Source organism: Cryptomeria japonica, chromosome 10, assembly GCF_030272615.1.
Source record: "Cryptomeria japonica chromosome 10, Sugi_1.0, whole genome shotgun sequence".
NCBI classification, from domain to species: Eukaryota; Viridiplantae; Streptophyta; class Pinopsida; order Cupressales; family Cupressaceae; genus Cryptomeria; species Cryptomeria japonica.
In genome coordinates, this window is record NC_081414.1 from 868,752,490 (window position 1) to 868,776,239 (window position 23,750).

The window sequence follows — 23,750 nt, forward strand, 5'->3', positions numbered from 1 at the left end:
GCTACGAAAACGGAGCAAACGGATTCGTCAGGACTTGAAATTTTGCAGGGTAACTCAGTTTTATGCATAGAATTGAATCCACTTTTAATTTCTTCATGATGATGAATAGGGAAAAAGATATAATCGCTCAAAGTAGGCTACTTAATAAAATTTGCACTTGTGCCTAGAATGCACTTTCAGCTCACCCCTCAAAACGGGTACTTGATAAACTTCTCCAAACTGAATTCTGAAAGTTGCAACACATTGAATAGGCCAAATGAAAGGTGTGGGACATGAATCTCGAGCCTTACCCTCTCAAAATCAACTGGATCCATTTTACCCCCTTGCAAAGTACGCCATTCAAACTGACTCATTCGGGTACCTTTCTGACATACTGAGCAAAATTTTGAAATAGGCCTATAAACTTGACTCGGTTTTAAATACTCCCAACAGTGGCTCTGACTGGGGATGGTTGATTGCAAGATCAACACAAGAATCCAGATATCTATGGTTAAGCAGACCACCCAAAAGATGGGTCATTCTTCTCTTAATTCTTCTCTTTTCAAAAACAGGGCTTCCTTATTCTACCCAAACAGCAGGGCACTTTATTGAAAACCACACAACTTAAAGCAAAGCAACTGTACAAAATATACAACTTATCAATGGCCCCGGGCCATCAAAACTGAAATCAATTCTTACCTCTGTCAAACACATGATTTTCATTTCCACACACTGGAGGTAAGTTGAGATCATCATTCCAATCTGCCTGATCAAAAACACTTCCATTTCCAATCAGCTGATCACATAAAACATAATCAGCAGCATGTTCATAATCATGATATCTTTGAAAATCAAACACATGCTGAAAGGACTGATCACTAGGTGACATAAGAGTGCCATACTCTTTACCATTCTTTCCCAACTGAAATGAAAAGTGGCCTAACTCATTCTGAAAGTTGAAAACATCAGGCACATTTGTATTACTAGTTTGCTCAAATGATGAACACTCCTCCACAATGATGGCTTGCAAACTAGAGAGGAAAACTTCCTCATAACATGACTGCAATTCGTCTCGCTGATCACAATTCCTATCAGCACTTTGCACACATGAAAATACATGATTGTCACTTGTCAATGGTTCATTTCCCACTTGTAAATCTGAGAAGACTACTTCAAATTTGTCATTCTTTTTAACAGCAAGATCCACACAATGCATACCAAAATCTGAGTTCATATCAACATATGAATCTACATTATCACACCTATCAAGCGTATATGCATCTTCATCTTGTCCATCACTCAAATCAAAAATAGGGAAAGAATCAATAGCATATGTATCATACTTCACACCCTCAAAAACATCATCAATATCTAAACAAGTACTGGTTGGGCGTGAGAGATTGGGCACATTTTTGGATGCATACCTCTGAAAATCAGCAGCTAAGAGCTCTGAAATTTGTTCACTACTTAGTGAACCTTCTTCATTTCCATTTTTCTTGGCTTCATCCTCTGAGCTGTAAACATTGTCCCAATCTGATAAAGGTATTAAATCAATAGTGCTCATGTCTCTATGCACATTTGTTTCATCATTGCAACAACTCACATCTGCATCATAACCTTTATCATGCTGCTCATAAAGTGTTGCTATATGTTGCAACATAGTTTCATAACTGGGGTTGCAAACATTTTGTGGATTGAACTTAACAACAAAGTGACCCATATCATTAAAATCTGAAACCTCAACGGGCTCATGAATACTCGAACAATTACTTATTTTCTCATAAATTTCTTCTTGCTCTGAATACACATCTAAACTGTCATGCTGAGAATAAGAATCATCTTCAGCATCATAGGAGGCATATCCACTCACAGATTCATCTCCCTCACTGTCCTCAATCTTGTGTACATTTTCAGATTTAATTGCTTCAATCTTATCTATCCATTCTTTAATACATGCAACACTCTCTTCTCTCAAGGTAGTAGACCAATTAATTGAGTCAGGCTCATCAAGCTCTAAAAATAATTCAATCAAAACAAACTCATGGGGTCTAGCATCAGCTGGAAACTCATTTAATGCAGCTATGAATCTTTTATAAAAAATACATGATGACTCTTCCTCTTTTCTTTTCCCTATTTTCTTTCTTAAAAACCAGATGAATTTCTCTCGGATCTTTTGAAGACATACTACAATCTCTTTATCAATCTCTTTCAGATTTGACAGAGGATTTGGAGATCTAGGAACTACATCTAGATCCATCGAGTTTAAAACATCTACTGAACCACTATCATAACCATGCATCTCACTATTTTACAAATTCTTTTCAAAATACAAGCAGTCACTACTTTTCAGAATCATACACACTTCTCATCATATCTCTGACTGAAAACTTATTTCAATGAAGTATGTAAATTGTAAATTTCTTTTCCTTTCAATAGTGACCTTTTCACCTTATAAGGAACATGAATTGTCTCATTAATACTTTGAGGAATACCTGGAGTAAATTTGTTGCTTCTGTTCACTTCACCTTTGACTGAAAATTTGAAGAACTCCTCCAAATCTTCGGTTCGTTCTTACAGAGTCGCCACCTCCCTGAAGAGGAATAAAACTTAACCACTGATCTTCACTCTGAACACTTTCAGATTTCTGGGTCTCACCACACAGCAGAGTCACACAATATTTTTCAAATGTCTTAGCAACAAGAATTTCCAGGGTAAACACTTCCAAATCTGAAAATGACTTTCAGATTTGTACACTTCTAAGACTCTTCCCCAAATGAATTTTAGCTAGACTCATGGGTTTGACTGCAATCAACAAGGTTACTAGAATTTTTCTCAACCATACTGAATAATGCAATTATAAAACATTGATTCTTATCCCCAGCAGAGTCGCCATTTTTGTTGTTCACCAAAAGTGATAACCCAAGAACACCTGCAATTGATCTATGAAGTAGCCAATTCAATCTATGAAGAACTTCAGGGCTTGGACAACATGACAAGGATATGAATCCTTCTACTCTTCAGGCTCTGCAAAACCTAGGCGGGTATACCTTTGATGCTTAGAATTAAACCTATTACACATGTATGACAGCATCAACATAAACAGATAGATCTCACTAAGGCTCCAAAACAAGTAGTTTATTGCAGATGGGCTAGATCTACACATAAAACTCAACTATACTTGAGCATGAGATAGATGAAACATTTCAAAACATAACACAAACTAAAGGTATTCTGATTGGATTTTAAATTGGTTTGAGAACCCCTTTAATTGCAAGATCAGTGCCTTATCCAAGGGAAACAGAGTCATACATCAAACTATAAATGAAAGCTTCGATTGCAAATCCATCTTCATTATTAAATATTCATGCATTAATGCCTTGCATAAATGCATTACTAAGATCATTCACAAAATCATCAGATCTTGAAACTATATTCCATTTTTTATGATTTATTGTAGAATTTAAATCCTTCCTTGAAGAATCCCTGCAAACAATCATAACTATCTCCTTGAGATAACAAATTTCATCCTCCTTGAGGATCTGATTTGATAAAATGGAAATACAAATCTAGAGACAATCCTGTGTGAATTTATGTATGCCTTACATACACAAGACCCTGCAACTAAAAACACCTATAGCAAGAATTGAACTCCATTACTGAAGGAAAAGCCCTGCCCTATACAATCTTCAAGAACGCTGAAAATTGGAAGCCATGAAAACTGGAGCCATTCTCACAGAATTCTGGAACCCTTACAACTGAGAAGAATTCGGAATAAAAAGAGGAGAGAAGAAAATCAAATCTGCAACTGAATTGCCAAGTGTCTCCTCTCTAACTGAATTCTGTTCCCGTGGAAACTGCTTCTAAAATATCTCACATTTGTCAAAATTAACTTCAAAATCGGATTCCTCACTCCGAGAGCTTTCCGAAAACATATAACACTTTATACTTTGGCCAAAAATTGGACCCTGGGCGAATTAATTCTCATCATGGATCCGTCATTTAAATATTTCGAATTACAATATAGTTTGAACTATATTATTTAATCATTTTAAATTTGATTTTGCCTCCATTTGTGCTCTGACGCCTTGCCATGTGGCGGCCTCTGATTGGTCGATGGGGTTGACCGAACGCCACCTGGGATGACACCTCATCATCGCCACGTCATCTGCTTCGTCACTCCACTTGGCCGCCACGTCATCGCCACTGGACTGCCACCTGTGCGCCAACTGTGTGCCACCTCACCGGGACCCGCCTGCTGGACTGCCACCTATCACGACACGTGGACGGCTCTCGTTCACTTTCGCTATTTCGCGGGGTTTAAACGACGTGCATCTTGCCTTCGCGAAATAGCGCGCGCCGTTGATCTCTCTTGAACTTGCTCGCTCGTTAACCCAGCCTTCGTCTGCAAAACTTCGCCTGTTTGCCTCGGGAAGCGTGCCTGTGTGGGGTCCACTTGGTCTTCGTCCAGTCAACTCCTCTGTCCCCTCGGGAAGCGTGCTCACGCATGGGCCAACCTTGGGCGCCCATAGGCACCTTGTGTCAAAAGCCTTTATGGCTTAGACATTATAGTATAGTGCATTTTTGTATATAAATACTAAAAGCTCCCAGTGCACAGCCAATGTGGGATAATTATTTATGCCTGGGACTGCAATTTTGAAGCTTTTGCCTGAGCTTTAATGGCTGCAACTTGAATGTCTATTGCCTAAGGTTTAAAACGCTGCCCCTTCACCATCCACGCAAGGAGAATACTGCCAGCCAATACTTGCATTTGATAAAACATGTTTAATATGGCCTCCAAACAGCCACACAAAGGGGTTTTCTATTGCTGAATGCATTTTAATGTTTCAAATCCCTTTGTATAGACAGTTACCTGGGGATTACTAAAGTCTTCTACAAGTTCTCGAACACCATGCTGCCCGATCTCCATTGCTATCTGCTGCACATTACTTCTCACACCTCTTTCTAACTTCATTTTGCTTGCTCTCTATGATGGTTGTTACCACGTGGGAAGGGGAAGATTTTAGTATTGCTATTTGATTGAAAGATTTAATTAATTTCCTTCAATCACCACTCCACATAGAATACACAGCAGGGAGGAGAAATGTCTGGCATTGCATTTGCCAAAAACATTTGCTTTTGAGTTTTTCTGTGTTGGCTGCTACCATGCCCCTTTTCAAAGATTTAAATGATTCATTTGCCATTTTCTATTACCACACAGGGAGGGAGGATTGTTGAAGCATTGCATTTACTTTAATGTTTTAATTGCTGCTCTTTCTTACAGCCCCTTTGCCAAAAACGTGATCAGCCATAGCATGGAGGAGAGGATTGCTATTTGCATTGGCTGGAGTTTTTAAAGATTTAATTGAGTTGCTGGTAATGCCTCCCACCAATGGCATTTGCTTAAGTTTTAAACGCCTTTCACCATGCCACACACTGGAGGAAAGAAGATTGGTTGCCAAATTTCATTTGCATTGAAAAAATTCTTTAGCTTTTCAACAGCAACCTTCTCTGCAGCCCCAAATTCGACTCCATGTTGGCATTAATTTGTCTCTGTAGCCTCTTTGCATATCATGTAAACTGTTGGGAAGAACGTTGGGGGGCACATGAAGGTTATTGGTTTTAATTGGCATTCATTTGCCAAAATGCAATTGCTTAAGAGTTTCTTAATTTGTTGTAGTTTCACGTGGGGAGTTTGCCACCAAAATCATTTACCATTGGATTTTTTCTTGTCTTCAACACCTTCTTCAACCTTCCACGCCTAGCCAATACATTTTAGTGATGGTTCCATGTGGAGAGAGGAAATTGATTTGTAATTGAGAATTGCATTTGGTCTGCTCTTGCCGGTTGCCATTTGCATCTGCCTGAAGACTTATTTCATGACACTAAACACTGCCCATTTGCATTGATTTAAAACCTTATTGTTGTCTACTCCCAATTCAACTTCGGCATGCCACGAAATAAGAACAATTCGCCACAAAAATTAGTGCATAAGCATGAGCCAGGTTGGGCGCCAAAGTGGGTCCGACTAAAAAAATTTTCGTTTTGATTCAACTGACCCCTGGAATGCTTCACAGACCTCAAACACACTTCTGGAAATGATCGGCACCATTTTTGGATCATAAAATTGCATTTTACATCCTTCAGGCAATTACGCCACAATTTTCGCATTTAATCGCGAAGACGTAATTTTCAAACCTGTCAAAACACCTTTCTGGAGCTCGCCATCTGACAGGCGTGTACTTTGATATACAAGGATGACATCTATTAAATGGTTTCTCAAGATGAGTCCTGAGCGAAGAGATATTAATTTCCGAAAACGGCCAACTGGCTTTGTCGACACTGCGGACCTGATGAAGTCAATGTTCTGGCAACACATGATGCCTTTCTTAAAAATACCAAACGACCTCCGTAGGCTCTCAAATTTGGAACATAGGTACCTTTAAGTACATATTAAATCTTTGAATTCTCAATTCGATCACCCGACTGACAGGATGCAAACGACGCGCTCACCAAAACGGCTACATTAACTGATCTAACACTGGAAGTGCAGATAACTGAATTTGATGGCAAAATGAGTCCTTTTGAAAACCGATCAAACGGATTGATAAAAGCTTGAAATTTGAAATGTAGCTCACCATTTATACCAACATTTTCCCGGAACAAACATTCTGACATGACATTCACCGAGACATTTTTACACTTGTGCAAGCATCACAAACTACAAACGGATTTGGCTACGAAAACGGAGCAAACGGATTCGTCAGGACTTGAAATTTTGCAGGGTAACTCAGTTTTATGCATAGAATTGAATCCACTTTGAATTTCTTCATGATGATGAATAGGGAAAAAGATATAATCGCTCAAAGTAGGCTACTTAATAAAATTTGCACTTGTGCCTAGAATGCACTTTCAGCTCACCCCTCAAAACGGGTACTTGATAAACTTCTCCAAACTGAATTCTGAAAGTTGCAACACATTGAATAGGCCAAATGAAAGGTGTGGGACATGAATCTCGAGCCTTACCCTCTCAAAATCAACTGGATCCATTTTACCCCCTTGCAAAGTACGCCATTCAAACTGACTCATTCGGGTACCTTTCTGACATACTGAGCAAAATTTTGAAATAGGCCTATAAACTTGACTCGGTTTTAAATACTCCCAACAGTGGCTCTGACTGGGGATGGTTGATTGCAAGATCAACACAAGAATCCAGATATCTATGGTTAAGCAGACCACCCAAAAGATGGGTCATTCTTCTCTTAATTCTTCTCTTTTCAAAAACAGGGCTTCCTTATTCTACCCAAACAGCAGGGCACTTTATTGAAAACCACACAACTTAAAGCAAAGCAACTGTACAAAATATACAACTTATCAATGGCCCCGGGCCATCAAAACTGAAATCAATTCTTACCTCTGTCAAACACATGATTTTCATTTCCACACACTGGAGGTAAGTTGAGATCATCATTCCAATCTGCCTGATCAAAAACACTTCCATTTCCAATCAGCTGATCACATAAAACATAATCAGCAGCATGTTCATAATCATGATATCTCTGAAAATCAAACACATGCTGAAAGGACTGATCACTAGGTGACATAAGAGTGCCATACTCTTTACCATTCTTTCCCAACTGAAATGAAAAGTGGCCTAACTCATTCTGAAAGTTGAAAACATCAGGCACATTTGTATTACTAGTTTGCTCAAATGATGAACACTCCTCCACAATGATGGCTTGCAAACTAGAGAGGAAAACTTCCTCATAACATGACTGCAATTCGTCTCGCTGATCACAATTCCTATCAGCACTTTGCACACATGAAAATACATGATTGTCACTTGTCAATGGTTCATTTCCCACTTGTAAATCTGAGAAGACTACTTCAAATTTGTCATTCTTTTTAACAGCAAGATCCACACAATGCATACCAAAATCTGAGTTCATATCAACATATGAATCTACATTATCACACCTATCAAGCGTATATGCATCTTCATCTTGTCCATCACTCAAATCAAAAATAGGGAAAGAATCAATAGCATATGTATCATACTTCACACCCTCAAAAACATCATCAATATCTAAACAAGTACTGGTTGGGCGTGAGAGATTGGGCACATTTTTGGATGCATACCTCTGAAAATCAGCAGCTAAGAGCTCTAAAATTTGTTCACTACTTAGTGAACCTTCTTCATTTCCATTTTTCTTGGCTTCATCCTCTGAGCTGTAAACATTGTCCCAATCTGATAAAGGTATTAAATCAATAGTGCTCATGTCTCTATGCACATTTGTTTCATCATTGCAACAACTCACATCTGCATCATAACCTTTATCATGCTGCTCATAAAGTGTTGCTATATGTTGCAACATAGTTTCATAACTGGGGTTGCAAACATTTTGTGGATTGAACTTAACAACAAAGTGACCCATATCATTAAAATCTGAAACCTCAACGGGCTCATGAATACTCGAACAATTACTTATTTTCTCATAAATTTCTTCTTGCTCTGAATACACATCTAAACTGTCATGCTGAGAATAAGAATCATCTTCAGCATCATAGGAGGCATATCCACTCACAGATTCATCTCCCTCACTGTCCTCAATCTTGTGTACATTTTCAGATTTAATTGCTTCAATCTTATCTATCCATTCTTTAATACATGCAACACTCTCTTCTCTCAAGGTAGTAGACCAATTAATTGAGTCAGGCTCATCAAGCTCTAAAAATAATTCAATCAAAACAAACTCATGGGGTCTAGCATCAGCTGGAAACTCATTTAATGCAGCTATGAATCTTTTATAAAAAATACATGATGACTCTTCCTCTTTTCTTTTCCCTATTTTCTTTCTTAAAAACCAGATGAATTTCTCTCGGATCTTTTGAAGACATACTACAATCTCTTTATCAATCTCTTTCAGATTTGACAGAGGATTTGGAGATCTAGGAACTACATCTAGATCCATCGAGTTTAAAACATCTACTGAACCACTATCATAACCATGCATCTCACTATTTTACAAATTCTTTTCAAAATACAAGCAGTCACTACTTTTCAGAATCATACACACTTCTCATCATATCTCTGACTGAAAACTTATTTCAATGAAGTATGTAAATTGTAAATTTCTTTTCCTTTCAATGGTGACCTTTTCACCTTATAAGGAACATGAATTGTCTCATTAATACTTTGAGGAATACCTGGAGTAAATTTGTTGCTTCTGTTCACTTCACCTTTGACTGAAAATTTGAAGAACTCCTCCAAATCTTCGGTTCGTTCTTACAGAGTCGCCACCTCCTTGAAGAGGAATAAAACTTAACCACTGATCTTCACTCTGAACACTTTCAGATTTCTGGGTCTCACCACACAGCAGAGTCACACAATATTTTTCAAATGTCTTAGCAACAAGAATTTCCAGGGTAAACACTTCCAAATCTGAAAATGACTTTCAGATTTGTACACTTCTAAGACTCTTCCCCAAATGAATTTTAGCTAGACTCATGGGTTTGACTGCAATCAACAAGGTTACTAGAATTTTTCTCAACCATACTGAATAATGCAATTATAAAACATTGATTCTTATCCCCAGCAGAGTCGCCATTTTTGTTGTTCACCAAAAGTGATAACCCAAGAACACCTGCAATTGATCTATGAAGTAGCCAATTCAATCTATGAAGAACTTCAGGGCTTGGACAACATGACAAGGATATGAATCCTTCTACTCTTCAGGCTCTGCAAAACCTAGGCGGGTATACCTTTGATGCTTAGAATTAAACCTATTACACATGTATGACAGCATCAACATAAACAGATAGATCTCACTAAGGCTCCAAAACAAGTAGTTTATTGCAGATGGGCTAGATCTACACATAAAACTCAACTATACTTGAGCATGAGATAGATGAAACATTTCAAAACATAACACAAACTAAAGGTATTCTGATTGGATTTTAAATTGGTTTGAGAACCCCTTTAATTGCAAGATCAGTGCCTTATCCAAGGGAAACAGAGTCATACATCAAACTATAAATGAAAGCTTCGATTGCAAATCCATCTTCATTATTAAATATTCATGCATTAATGCCTTGCATAAATGCATTACTAAGATCATTCACAAAATCATCAGATCTTGAAACTATATTCCATTTTTTATGATTTATTGTAGAATTTAAATCCTTCCTTGAAGAATCCCTGCAAACAATCATAACTATCTCCTTGAGATAACAAATTTCATCCTCCTTGAGGATCTGATTTGATAAAATGGAAATACAAATCTAGAGACAATCCTGTGTGAATTTATGTATGCCTTACATACACAAGACCCTGCAACTAAAAACACCTATAGCAAGAATTGAACTCCATTACTGAAGGAAAAGCCCTGCCCTATACAATCTTCAAGAACGCTGAAAATTGGAAGCCATGAAAACTGGAGCCATTCTCACAGAATTCTGGAACCCTTACAACTGAGAAGAATTCGGAATAAAAAGAGGAGAGAAGAAAATCAAATCTGCAACTGAATTGCCAAGTGTCTCCTCTCTAACTGAATTCTGTTTCCGTGGAAACTCCTTCTAAAATATCTCACATTTGTCAAAATTAACTTCAAAATCGGATTCTTCACTCCGAGAGCTTTCCGAAAACATATAACACTTTATACTTTGGCCAAAAATTGGACCCTGGGCGAATTAATTCTCATCATGGATCCGTCATTTAAATATTTCGAATTACAATATAGTTTGAACTATATTATTTAATCATTTTAAATTTGATTTTGCCTCCATTTGTGCTCTGACGCCTTGCCATGTGGCGGCCTCTGATTGGTCGATGGGGTTGACCGAACGCCACCTGGGATGACACCTCATCATCGCCACGTCATCTGCTTCGTCACTCCACTTGGCCGCCACGTCATCGCCACTGGACTGCCACCTGTGCGCCAACTGTGTGCCACCTCACCGGGACCCGCCTGCTGGACTGCCACCTATCACGACACGTGGACGGCTCTCGTTCACTTTCGCTATTTCGCGGGGTTTAAACGACGTGCATCTTGCCTTCGCGAAATAGCGCGCGCCGTTGATCTCTCTTGAACTTGCTCGCTCGTTAACCCAGCCTTCGTCTGCAAAATTTCGCCTGTTTGCCTCGGGAAGCGTGCCTATGTGGGGTCCACTTGGTCTTCGTCCAGTCAACTCCTCTGTCCCCTCGGGAAGCGTGCTCACGCATGGGCCAACCTTGGGCGCCCATAGGCACCTTGTGTCAAAAGCCTTTATGGCTTAGACATTATAGTATAGTGCATTTTTGTATATAAATACTAAAAGCTCCCAGTGCACAGCCAATGTGGGATAATTATTTATGCCTGGGACTGCAATTTTGAAGCTTTTGCCTGAGCTTTAATGGCTGCAACTTGAATGTCTATTGCCTAAGGTTTAAAACGCTGCCCCTTCACCATCCACGCAAGGAGAATACTGCCAGCCAATACTTGCATTTGATAAAACATGTTTAATATGGCCTCCAAACAGCCACACAAAGGGGTTTTCTATTGCTGAATGCATTTTAATGTTTCAAATCCCTTTGTATAGACAGTTACCTGGGGATTACTAAAGTCTTCTACAAGTTCTCCAACACCATGCTGTCCGATCTCCATTGCTATCTGCTGCACATTACTTCTCACACCTCTTTCTAACTTCATTTTGCTTGCTCTCTATGATGGTTGTTACCACGTGGGAAGGGGAAGATTTTAGTATTGCTATTTGATTGAAAGATTTAATTAATTTCCTTCAATCACCACTCCACATAGAATACACAGCAGGGAGGAGAAATGTCTGGCATTGCATTTGCCAAAAACATTTGCTTTTGAGTTTTTCTGTGTTGGCTGCTACCATGCCCCTTTTCAAAGATTTAAATGATTCATTTGCCATTTTCTATTACCACACAGGGAGGGAGGATTGTTGAAGCATTGCATTTACTTTAATGTTTTAATTGCTGCTCTTTCTTACAGCCCCTTTGCCAAAAACGTGATCAGCCATAGCATGGAGGAGAGGATTGCTTTTTGCATTGGCTGGAGTTTTTAAAGATTTAATTGAGTTGCTGGTAATGCCTCCCACCAATGGCATTTGCTTAAGTTTTAAACGCCTTTCACCATGCCACACACTGGAGGTAAGAAGATTGGTTGCCAAATTTCATTTGCATTGAAAAAATTCTTTAGCTTTTCAACAGCAACCTTCTCTGCAGCCCCAAATTCGACTCCATGTTGGCATTAATTTGTCTCTGTAGCCTCTTTGCATATCATGTAAACTGTTGGGAAGAACGTTGGGGGGCACATGAAGGTTATTGGTTTTAATTGGCATTCATTTGCCAAAATGCAATTGCTTAAGAGTTTCTTAATTTGTTGTAGTTTCACGTGGGGAGTTTGCCACCAAAATCATTTACCATTGGATTTTTTCTTGTCTTCAACACCTTCTTCAACCTTCCACGCCTAGCCAATACATTTTAGTGATGGTTCCATGTGGAGAGAGGAAATTGATTTGTAATTGAGAATTGCATTTGGTCTGCTCTTGCCGGTTGCCATTTGCATCTGCCTGAAGACTTATTTCATGACACTAAACACTGCCCATTTGCATTGATTTAAAACCTTATTGTTGTCTACTCCCAATTCAACTTCGGCATGCCACGAAATAAGAACAATTCGCCACAAAAATTAGTGCATAAGCATGAGCTAGGTTGGGCCCCAAAGTGGGTCCGACTAAAAAAAATTTCGTTTTGATTCAACTGACCCCTGGAATGCTTCACAGACCTCAAACACACTTCTGGAAATGATCGGCACCATTTTTGGATCATAAAATTGCATTTTACATCCTTCAGGCAATTACGCCACAATTTTCGCATTTAATCGCGAAGATGTAATTTTCAAACCTGTCAAAACACCTTTCTGGAGCTCGCCATCTGACAGGCGTGTACTTTGATATACAAGGATGACATCTATTAAATGGTTTCTCAAGATGAGTCCTGAGCGAAGAGATATTAATTTCCGAAAACGGCCAACTGGCTTTGTCGACACTGCGGACCTGATGAAGTCAATGTTCTGGCAACACATGATGCCTTTCTTAAAAATACCAAACGACCTCCGTAGGCTCTCAAATTTGGAACATAGGTACCTTTAAGTACATATTAAATCTTTGAATTCTCAATTCGATCACCCGACTGACAGGATGCAAATGACGCGCTCACCAAAACGGCTACATTAACTGATCTAACACTGGAAGTGCGGATAACTGAATTTAATGGCAAAATGAGTCCTTTTGAAAACCGATCAAACGGATTGATAAAAGCTTGAAATTTGAAATGTAGCTCACCATTTATACCAACATTTTCCCGGAACAAACATTCTGACATGACATTCACCGAGACATTTTTACACTTGTGCAAGCATCACAAACTACAAACGGATTTGGCTACGAAAACGGAGCAAACGGATTCGTCAGGACTTGAAATTTTGCAGGGTAACTCAGTTTTATGCATAGAATTGAATCCACTTTGAATTTCTTCATGATGATGAATAGGGAAAAAGATATAATCGCTCAAAGTAGGCTACTTAATAAAATTTGCACTTGTGCCTAGAATGCACTTTCAACTCACCCCTCAAAACGGGTACTTGATAAACTTCTCCAAACTGAATTCTAAAAGTTGCAACACATTGAATAGGCCAAATGAAAGGTGTGGGACATGAATCTCGAGCCTTACCCTCTCAAAATCAACTGGATCCATTTTACCCCCTTGCAAAGTACGCCATTCAAACTGACTCATTCGGGTACCTTTCTGACATACTGAGCAAAATTTTGAAATAGGCCTATAAACTTGACTCAGTTTTAAATACTCCCAACACAAGCCTTCACATTCACACTCAAACACAAGAAGGGAGTCAAGAACAAGGTTGCTAATGCTTTGAGTAGGAGGGTCTTGACTATAAACCAGATCAAGATGGAGAGTGTTGGTAATGATTCCTTGAAGAGTATGTATGTTGCTAATGAAGACTTTGGAGAGATCTACAAGGTATGTGAAACTTTTGGTGACCGGTATCATATTGAGTTTTCTGAGTTTCTGATACAAGATGCATTGTTGTTCAAGGGAGTGCAGTTATGTATTCCTAAGTGTTCCATGATGTTGAATATTATTAGGGAGAAGCATTGTGGAGCTTGTTGGTATTTCTGATATGTTGATATGGTTTTGTTCACTGGCAAGCAAGTGAGTTATGCATAGTCACCGATATTTGGTTTACGGACAGGTTATATTGTTCACCAACACTTGGAAAGACTTGGAAACTACTTGGTTATGTCAAAGACATTGTTTGGACACTTTTTCTTGATTATTTGTTCATTAGTTTGATCGGGTTTGCATATCTATTCTAGATCAGCACAACACATCATAGAGATGACTTATTATTATTGTAAATGCATTAAGCCGACATCATGCATTAGATATTGTTTCATATGTAATTGATTTTATTGTAATATCTTTTAGTGAGCCAACCTACTCAATTGGTCTTAGGTTATGGTATAAATGTAAGATCTCATTTGTGAGATTAAGATATATGCAAGGATAGGATTGAAAAAAGATTGTAATAAGGTATATACAAATATAAGTAGAGCTATACTTGCAGACATCATTCAAGATTGAAGGAAGGTTTGAAGAAGGTATATCAAAGCTAAACTAGTACTGAATCTAGCATATGAAGATGTTATTTTGAGTAGTACATTATCATTGGATTTAACCATCCAATTGTAGTCAGTGTGACTCTCATTTTGTGATTTAGCAGTGAGCTCTAGGCACTTGGCCTTTCTACCTCTATAGACCCCTTATTGTACACACATACTATCTGCAGTAGTATCATCTAATTGTGGGTAAGCTTTCCCACCATGGTTTTTCCCTTTACAGGGTTTCCAAGTACAAATATTGGTGTTATGTGTTGTGGATGTTATTGTCTTTCTGTTTCATGCATTAATCTTTACTAGTACTAGAATTAAGTGATAAACTGTCTATTGGCATAAAGTTTGGTTTACTAGTATTAAGCATTATGTTTTGGTTAAGTTGTTTTTGGTTTAAATTTATTTGACAACTAATTCACCCCCCCTCTCAGTTGTCTCCGGGACCTAGCAGTTGGTATCAGAGCCTAGTCCTCTTTTTGCAGAAGTTTAATAGCTTGAGGAGATCCAATGTCTTCTAACTATTTTAGGAAGGACAGTCGTAAACTTGATGGAACTAACTATGGCATATGGAAGATTAGGATGGAGACACATTTGAATTGCATTGGAAAGGACAATTGGGAAGTTACAAAGAATTGTTATGTTGCTCCTACTCTAGGTCAACCTAATCCAGCAACCTTAGGTAAAGCTGAGGAAAATGATTACAAAGTAAGAGAAGCACTTTTGAGCGCATTGTTAGATCAGAAAATCATGGGATTATCAGATAGATCTACTGCTAAAGCTATTTGGGACAAATTGGAAACATTAAATGAAGGAGATTCCACAATCAAAATTACAAAACTTGAATGCTTCTGGATTAGGTATGAATATCTGAAAATGGAAGAAGATGAAAGGATTTCTGCTTTTATGGAAAGAGTAAATGAAATTGTTTTGGGCATACAATGTTGTGGAGGAACCCTAAGTGAAGATGAAATTGTTTCAAAAGTTTTAAGAGAATTGCCACCAGCATATAAAATGAAAGTAACTACTATAAATGAATTGAGAACAAGGCCTAATACATCAGTAACTAGAGACACTTTGGTTGGAAAACTTTCAGCTTTTGAACTAGAGGAATTTGGTCCTATTGCTACTATAAAGACAGATTTATCTTTCAAGGCATCAACATTATCTGCATCATCATCATTTGACAAATTTGATTGGAAAGCCTTTTATGCAAGAGAACTTGAAGAAAGCATGAGAGAAAATGAAGAACTAGAAGAACTTGAAGCACTATTTGCAAGGAAAATGCCTAAAGGTCCAATTGGAAGTAAGTATGAAGGTAAAGAACCCTTTAAATGTTTTAACTGAAATAAGATTGGTCATATGGCATCTAGGTGTCCTGATAGACATGCAAGATTGAAAGAAGAAGCTAAGAGAACTTACAAGCCAAACCCTGAATATCAAAGATATAGATTTAAGAAGAATAGAGACAAATCTTGTTACCTTGCTGATGAAGGAGTCACTGATGATTCTGATGAGGATCCAACAGACAATGGATGGGTTTTTGTTGCTATAATAGAAGATCAACTAGTACCTACTGTTCAACTGGTAGAGAAGGCCCTAGCGACTAGAATTGAAGATAAGGATGAATGGATCATTGATTCAGGATGTTCACATCATATGACTAGTGATAAAAGTAAATTCTTAACTTTTTAGGAATACAATGGAGGTCTAGTAAGATTTGGAGATGATAAAGCTTGTTTGATCAAAGGAAAAGGGACTATATCTTTTAATGGTAAGCACAATACCGATAATGTTTACTATGTTGAAGGTTTGAAGCATAATCTTTTGAGTGTCGGTCAATTAGTTGAAAAAGGATTTTAGTTACAATTCAAGAATGGTAAATGCAAAATCATGAATACTAATAGTTTGGAAATTGCAACTGGTAATTAGACTAGAGGTAATATATTTCATTCGAATAACAGTGGAAAGACATGTTTGATTGCACATATTGATGAAAGTTGGTTATGGCATAAGAGACTTTGTCATGTAATTTTTGACTACATTATGAAAATCAGTACAACTAAGGTAGTAAGAGAATTACCTAAGATTGTTAAACCTCACAATCTGTTATGTAAGGAATGTCAATTTGGAAAGCACGTTAGAGCATCTTTTAAGAGTATTCTAGAAAAATCCAGTAATGTTGTTGACTTAATTCATACTGATTTATGTGGTCCAGCAAGAACTAGAAGCTTACAAGGAGATAGGTATTTTATGCTAATCATTGATGACTATCTTAGAATGTGTTGGGTTACTTTTGTTAGGGAAAAATTAGAAGCACTTGGGAAATTCAAACTATTCAAGGTAATGGTAGAGAATGAAACTAGTAAGAAAATCAAATGTTTGTGATCAGATCAAGGAAGTGAATTCACATCTAAGGAATTTAATACATTCTATGAAGTAAATGGGATCAGAAGATAGTTATTAGCACCCTGGACACCCCAGTAGAATGGAGTTGTGGAAAGGAAAAATAGAACTATCTTGGATGTATCTAGAAGTATGTTATCAGAAACAAATCTACCTCATGTATATTGGAGAGAAGCAGTAAGTACAATGGTTTACACATTCCACAAAGTTCACATCAAAGGTGTAACCAGTAAGACCCCTCATGAACTATGGTTTGATATTACTCCTACTCTTAAATATTTTAGATTATTTTGAAGTAAGTGCTATATTAGAAGAGATGAGTATATTGGAAAATTTGATCCTAGAAGTGATGAAGGAGTAATTCTTGGTTATTCATCTAAAAGAAAGGCATATAGATGTTTTAACAAGAGATTATAGAAAATTGTTGAGAGTACAAATGTGAAGATTGATGAATAGTTTAGAAGAAATTCAAGGTACATGGACTCTAAACCGGCAACAGAGATAATATCAAATTAACCTACAATGAGTACACCGGTATAGAATGATAATCTAGTTACACCAGCATCATCTAAAGATTCCACAGTAACTGAGGAACTACAACAAGCAATGACACCCTGGTATGTAAGATTGAACCACTGAAAAGATTAGATAATTGGGAACAAATATCAAGGAGCTATGACTAGAGGAAGATTGGCAAATGAAGAGGTATGTCTTATTTCTCAAATTGAATGTGCATCAGTTAATGAGGCATGTGAAGATAAATTTTGGATTAAAGCTATCGAAGATGAATTGGAACAAATTGAAAAGAACAACACATGGACATTAGTTCCCCGACCAAAAGACAAAAATGTAATTGGGAGTAAATGGGTATTTGGAAACAAACTTAATGAAGATGGTAAGGTAATCAAAAATAAAACAAGACTAGTGTGTAAGGGATATTCATAGAAAGAAGGAGTTTACTATAATGAAACCTTTGCACCCGTAGCTAGAATTGAGGCAGTCAGATTATTCTTGGCTTTTGCAGCACACAATAACTACAAAGTATATTAGATGGATATTAAATGTGTATTTCTAAATGGAGATCTTGAAGAAGAATTTTATATTGAACAACCTGGTGGATTTTCATTGACAAATGACAAAGATAAGGTTTACAAGTTAAGGAAAGCTTTGTATGGGCTAAAACAAGCTCCTCGAGCTTGGTATGCTAGATTAGATAAATATCTTTTGAAGATTGGTTTCACTAAAGGTAATTCCAACAACAACCTATATTACAAAGTAACTATTGATGACATCTTGGTTATAGAAGTTTTTGTTGATGATATAATCTTTGGAGGAGAAGATGGACTATGTAAAGACTTTTCTAATGAAATGCAGCAAGAATTTGAAATGTCTATGATTGGGGAGATAAAATTATTTTTAGGATTGTAGATTTTACAGACTGATAAAGGTATATTCTTGAGTCAATCTAAGTATTTGAAGGAATTACTAAAGAAATTTGGCATGGAAAACTCTAAACCGGTAAGCACACCTATGACTACAGCTAATAAATTATCATTAAGGGATGAATCAAAACCTGTTAATCTGACTAGATACAAGTCTATGATAGGAGGTTTACTATATTTGACACAAACAACACCTAATATTACGAATGCAGTATGTATTGTTTCAAGATTTCAGAGTAATCCTAAAGAAAATCATGAATCAACAGTAAAAAGGATTTTCCGGTAGTTACAAGGCACTACAAATCTTGGCTTATGGTATCCTAAAGATGAAAACTTTGAACTATGTGCATACATAGATGCAAATTGGGCAGGAGATGTAGATGATAGAAAAAGCACAACTGGCAGAGCATTTTTTCTTGCTAGCAGATTAATTTCTTGGTTGAGCAAGAAACAAAGTTGCACATCTTTATCAATGGCAAAATCAGAATATGTTGTAGCAACAACTAATTGCACACAAGTATTATGGCTTAAGAAAATGTTGAAGGACATAAAGGTAAAATGCAAGGAACCTATAACAATTTACTATGATAATATGGCAGCAATTGATATATCTAAGAATCCATCACTTCACTCAAAAACTAAACATGTTTCTATCAAATTAAATTTTCTAAAAGAGAATGTTGAAGCAAAAGAAGTGAAATTGGTTTATGTGAATACTAAAGAGGAGATTGCAGATATTTTTATTAAACCTTTGCCTAAGGAGTCTTTTGAATATCTAAGAGAACAGCTTGGGGTTATACCCCCACCGATAGAGACTTAGACATTTGATGTTTGTCATCAACCAATAGAATTAACAGAGAAATATTTTGTTTCAGCTTTGATGAGGAGAGCTAATTCTCAGGGGGAGTAGTTGGTATTATGTAATGAGTTGGTATTTTGTATTTGAATCTAGTTTTGTATTGCTTTGGTATTTGATGTCAAAGGGGGAGAGATTGATATGGAAAAACACATTATCCTTTGGGGGAGAGATTGATTACTCTCTGTATTTGTATTTTGATTTCTGGTTAATGATCTCTTTGGGAGATTGTTGGTTTTTGGTATTTGGCATTTTTGTTTTGGCACTTTGATGGATTTTTCATCTTGTGTTGCCATCAATGCCAAAGGGGGAGATTGTTGGTATTTTGGATATGTTGATATGGTTTTGGCATTGATTTCAACACTTGTCAAACACTTATTAGCATTTGGAGATTTGGTTATGTTCATCGGCAAGCAAGTGACTTATGCATAGTCACCGATATTTGGTTTACCGACAGGTTATATTGTTCACCGGTAGGTTATATTGTTCACCGACACTTGGAAAGACTTGGAGACTACCTAGTTATGTTGAAGAAATTGTTTGAACACTTTGTCTTGATGATTTTCTCATTAGTTTGATTAGGTTTGCATATTTGTTGTTACTGACAAATAGGTCCATGTTATTAACTGGCAGGTATATCTATTCTAGATCAGCATGACACATCATAGAGATGACTTATTATTATTATAAATGCATTGAGCTGACATTATGCATCAGATATTGTTTCATATGTAATTGATTTTATTGTAATATCTTTTAGTGAGCTAACCTACTCAATTGGTCTTAGGTTATGCTATAAATGTAAGATCTCATTTGTGAGATTAAGATATATGCAAGGATAGGATTGAAAAAAGATTGTAATAAGGTATATGTGAATATAAGAAGAGCTATACATGCAGACATCATTCAAGATTGAAGGAAGGTTTGAAGAAGGCATATTAGAGCTAAACCAGTATTGAATCCAGCATATGAAGATTCTATTTTGAGCAGTACATTATCATTGGATTTAACCATCCAATTGTAGTCAGTGTGACTCTCATTTTGTGATTGAGTAGTGAATTCTAGGCACTTGGCCTTTCTAAATGTGTAGACCCCTTATTATACACACATACTATCTGCAGTAGTATCATCTAATTATGGGTAAGGTTTCCCATCGTGATTTTTCCCCTTACAGGGTTTCCACATACAAATATTGGTGTTATGTGTTGTGGATGTTATTTTCTTTCTGTTTCATGCATTAATCTTTACCAGTACTGCAATTAACTGATAAACTGTCTACCGACATAAAGTTTGGTTTACCGGTATTAAGCATTAACTTTTGGTTAAGTTGATTTTGGTTTAAATTTATTTGACAACTAATTCACCCCCCCTCTTAATTGTCTCCATGACCTTACAGAGCTATGGCAGGTCATTTTGGCCTTGACAAAACCCTAGACCTTGTGAAGAGATTATTTTTGGCCAAAATTGCAGGCAGATGTAAGGAAGTTTGTGGAGACATGTGTCATATGTCAGAAAGCCTAGGGCAAATCTACAAATGCAGGTTTGTATCAGCCCTTACCCATTCCTTCTAGGCCATGGGAGAGAATAAGTATGGACTTTGTATTGGGTCTGCCTAGGACAACGCGAGGATTTGACAGTGTCTTTGCAGTGGTGGAAAGGTTTAGTAAAATGGCTCATTTCTTGCCATGTAAGAATTCTTGTGATGCATCATATGTTGCAGACCAATTCTTCAAAGATATAGTTCAGATGCATGGATTGCCCTTAAAAATTGTTTCAGACAAAGATGCAAAGTTCATAGGTCACTTTTGGAGGACTCTTTGGAAGAAGATGGGGACTAACCTAGTTTTGTCATCAGCCTACCATCCTCAAATGGATGGGAAAACTAAATTTGTCAATAGGTCATTGGGAAACCTATTAAGGTGTTTGACAAGGAAACATGGAGAGAAGTGTGATAACATTCTATCACAGGCAGAATTCTCATACAATGACACCATAAATAGGAGTACCAGTAAATCTTCTTTCTAGATTGTTTATGGCATCCACCCAAGGGGAGTGTTGGAGTTAAGAGATTCACCCAAAGAAGAAGCCATTAGTGCAGATGGTGAATCTTTTGCATCAGCCATTAAAGAGGTACATGACCAAGTCAAGTCTCATCTCCAACAATCTGTAGTGAAGTATAAGGCTCATGTTGATAAGAAGAAGAGACGTGTACAATTTAATGTTGGGGATTTGGTATGGATACATTTGAAGAAGGAGAGACTCCCAAAAGGAAAATACACCAAACTCATGCAGAGAAAGATTGGACCATGTTAGATATTGAAAAAGTGTGGATAAAATGCCTATGAGATCCAACTTCCTCCTGATCTTGGATTATCACCCATTTTTAATGTGTGCTATCTTACACTTTTCAAAGGTACTAACAATGAAGAAGAGGAACCAATGCAGGTTACAATAGACAATGACATTCCAAGGAATGAATCACCCAAGTTGAGAAAAGTGTTAGACACTAGAGTCAAAAAGAAGACAAGGAAAAAGGAGTACAATGAGTACTTGGTGGCTTGGCAAGATAAACTAGATTCTGAGGTGGTTTGGATAACAAGTGAACAAATATCCAATCATGGTGCAGATTTACAAACTCTGATCTCAAGTGGGCTTGAGATCTCTTCTCCCAAGTAGAATGGTATAGGAGCACCTCATCAACAATCTATTTATGACCCTAAGGATGAATACTAGGATCATTAGGGTGTTTTAGTGTGTCTTGTGTTTCATGTATGCAATAAACCCCACCATGTAAGCCAATGTCACCAATTAGGAAATTTGAGATACCAATTGCGACAATGTGGTAAAAAGGGGTAGTAGATGGTTTAGATTTGTGTTTGATAGGTTTTAGACATGTTTTATGTTTTTTTGGTTGGTCCATGTGTGTGGATCCCAACCTTAGAGAGTACGACAACTTTTTGTGCAAAATTGCAAAAATGCAACTTTTGAGTGCAAAATTGCAACTTTTTGAAAATCGATTGGGGGAAGCCTTTCAACGGCTCCAACCTAATCCAAATTTAATGGAAAAACATTAGAGAGTTGTATAAGCCTTGTGGGAATGATTCCCAAGGTTGCTATTGTTGGAGTTGGAGTTTGTGAAGCAATAATACTCAAAATACTTCAATTTTGCCAGAAATTCTGAGCTTGTAGGTGTTGTATGTGCATGTACAGATTGATTTAAATCCCACCATCCATGGAGTATATAGGGAGATGAAATAGATTTATTTTGGTGGTGGTATAAGGCTTAACTATTCCGGAGTAGAGAGAACCGTCCATTATTCTGGCTGTAACCTAGAAATTGAGGGTTTGGAGAGGGTTTTGAAAAAAAATGGCTTTATCTTGCACTCCAGTCCACCAGAAGACTAATCCTTTGGAGGGATGCAAGATAAGCCTTTTTAATTTAGTTTTTTCATGGGTTTTTTTAGGGAAGAATTGGTTGTGAGGCAATGGAAGTGAATTAGGTAGGGATCTCTATGTGACTATCTAGGACAAGATTTAGGACAGGCATCATAAGTTTTCATAGCAGTGGATTCCAAGCATCTAACCTTAGAACTAGAAGTTTCTAAATATTCCCCTCATTCCCATTAAGTTGGTTTGTCCTTTTGTGTACTAGGAAAGGTAGTTTCTTTGGAAAATAGGGCTAATTGCCCCTATAAGGTCTCTTAGCCTCTAAAGGGAACAGACCTTGTAATGGTAGATATGGCCAAACCATTTTGGGGATCTATGTAGCTTCCAAAAAGGTGTCTAAAATGATAATTTTTTTGTATGGGTGTGTGGCTCATTTTTGAGTTAAGGTCTTTTCTATCATCAAATAGGGCTACAAGCCTAGGGGGTAGGTTTACAAAGGAGGTATAAGGAATTGGAGCCCTAAACCAAACCCAGTGTTTGAAAGAGTCCTTAGTTGATATGTTTTGGCCAACGTCAAAATCCCAAGGAGTAGGAGTCACCAGTAAACAATGTTTGAGGTATTGAAGCCTTTTACTAATCTTGAGTAGGCCTAAGCCTAGTGAATGTGTGTGTAGTTTCATCTAAGGTGTAGAGTCCTTCCTTGCAGGACCCTTTTGAGTAGTTAAGGGGTCACTAGCCTAATCTTGTTTGGGCTTGCCATTAGGAGTTTGGGTAGGCCTCTGCATCACCTCTTGTTTATAAACATAAGGTTGCTACTATTGATGAGATTTAAATTGTGACTACATTGACAAGAGATATGATGGTTGGAAAAATTGTTGCATTTGAGCTAAGTGAATTTGGAGAACCACATGGTAAGTTTGAGACAACATTTAGAGCACCAACATTTGTATGTAGTAAGAAGTTTGATCATGATTACTGCGAAATAC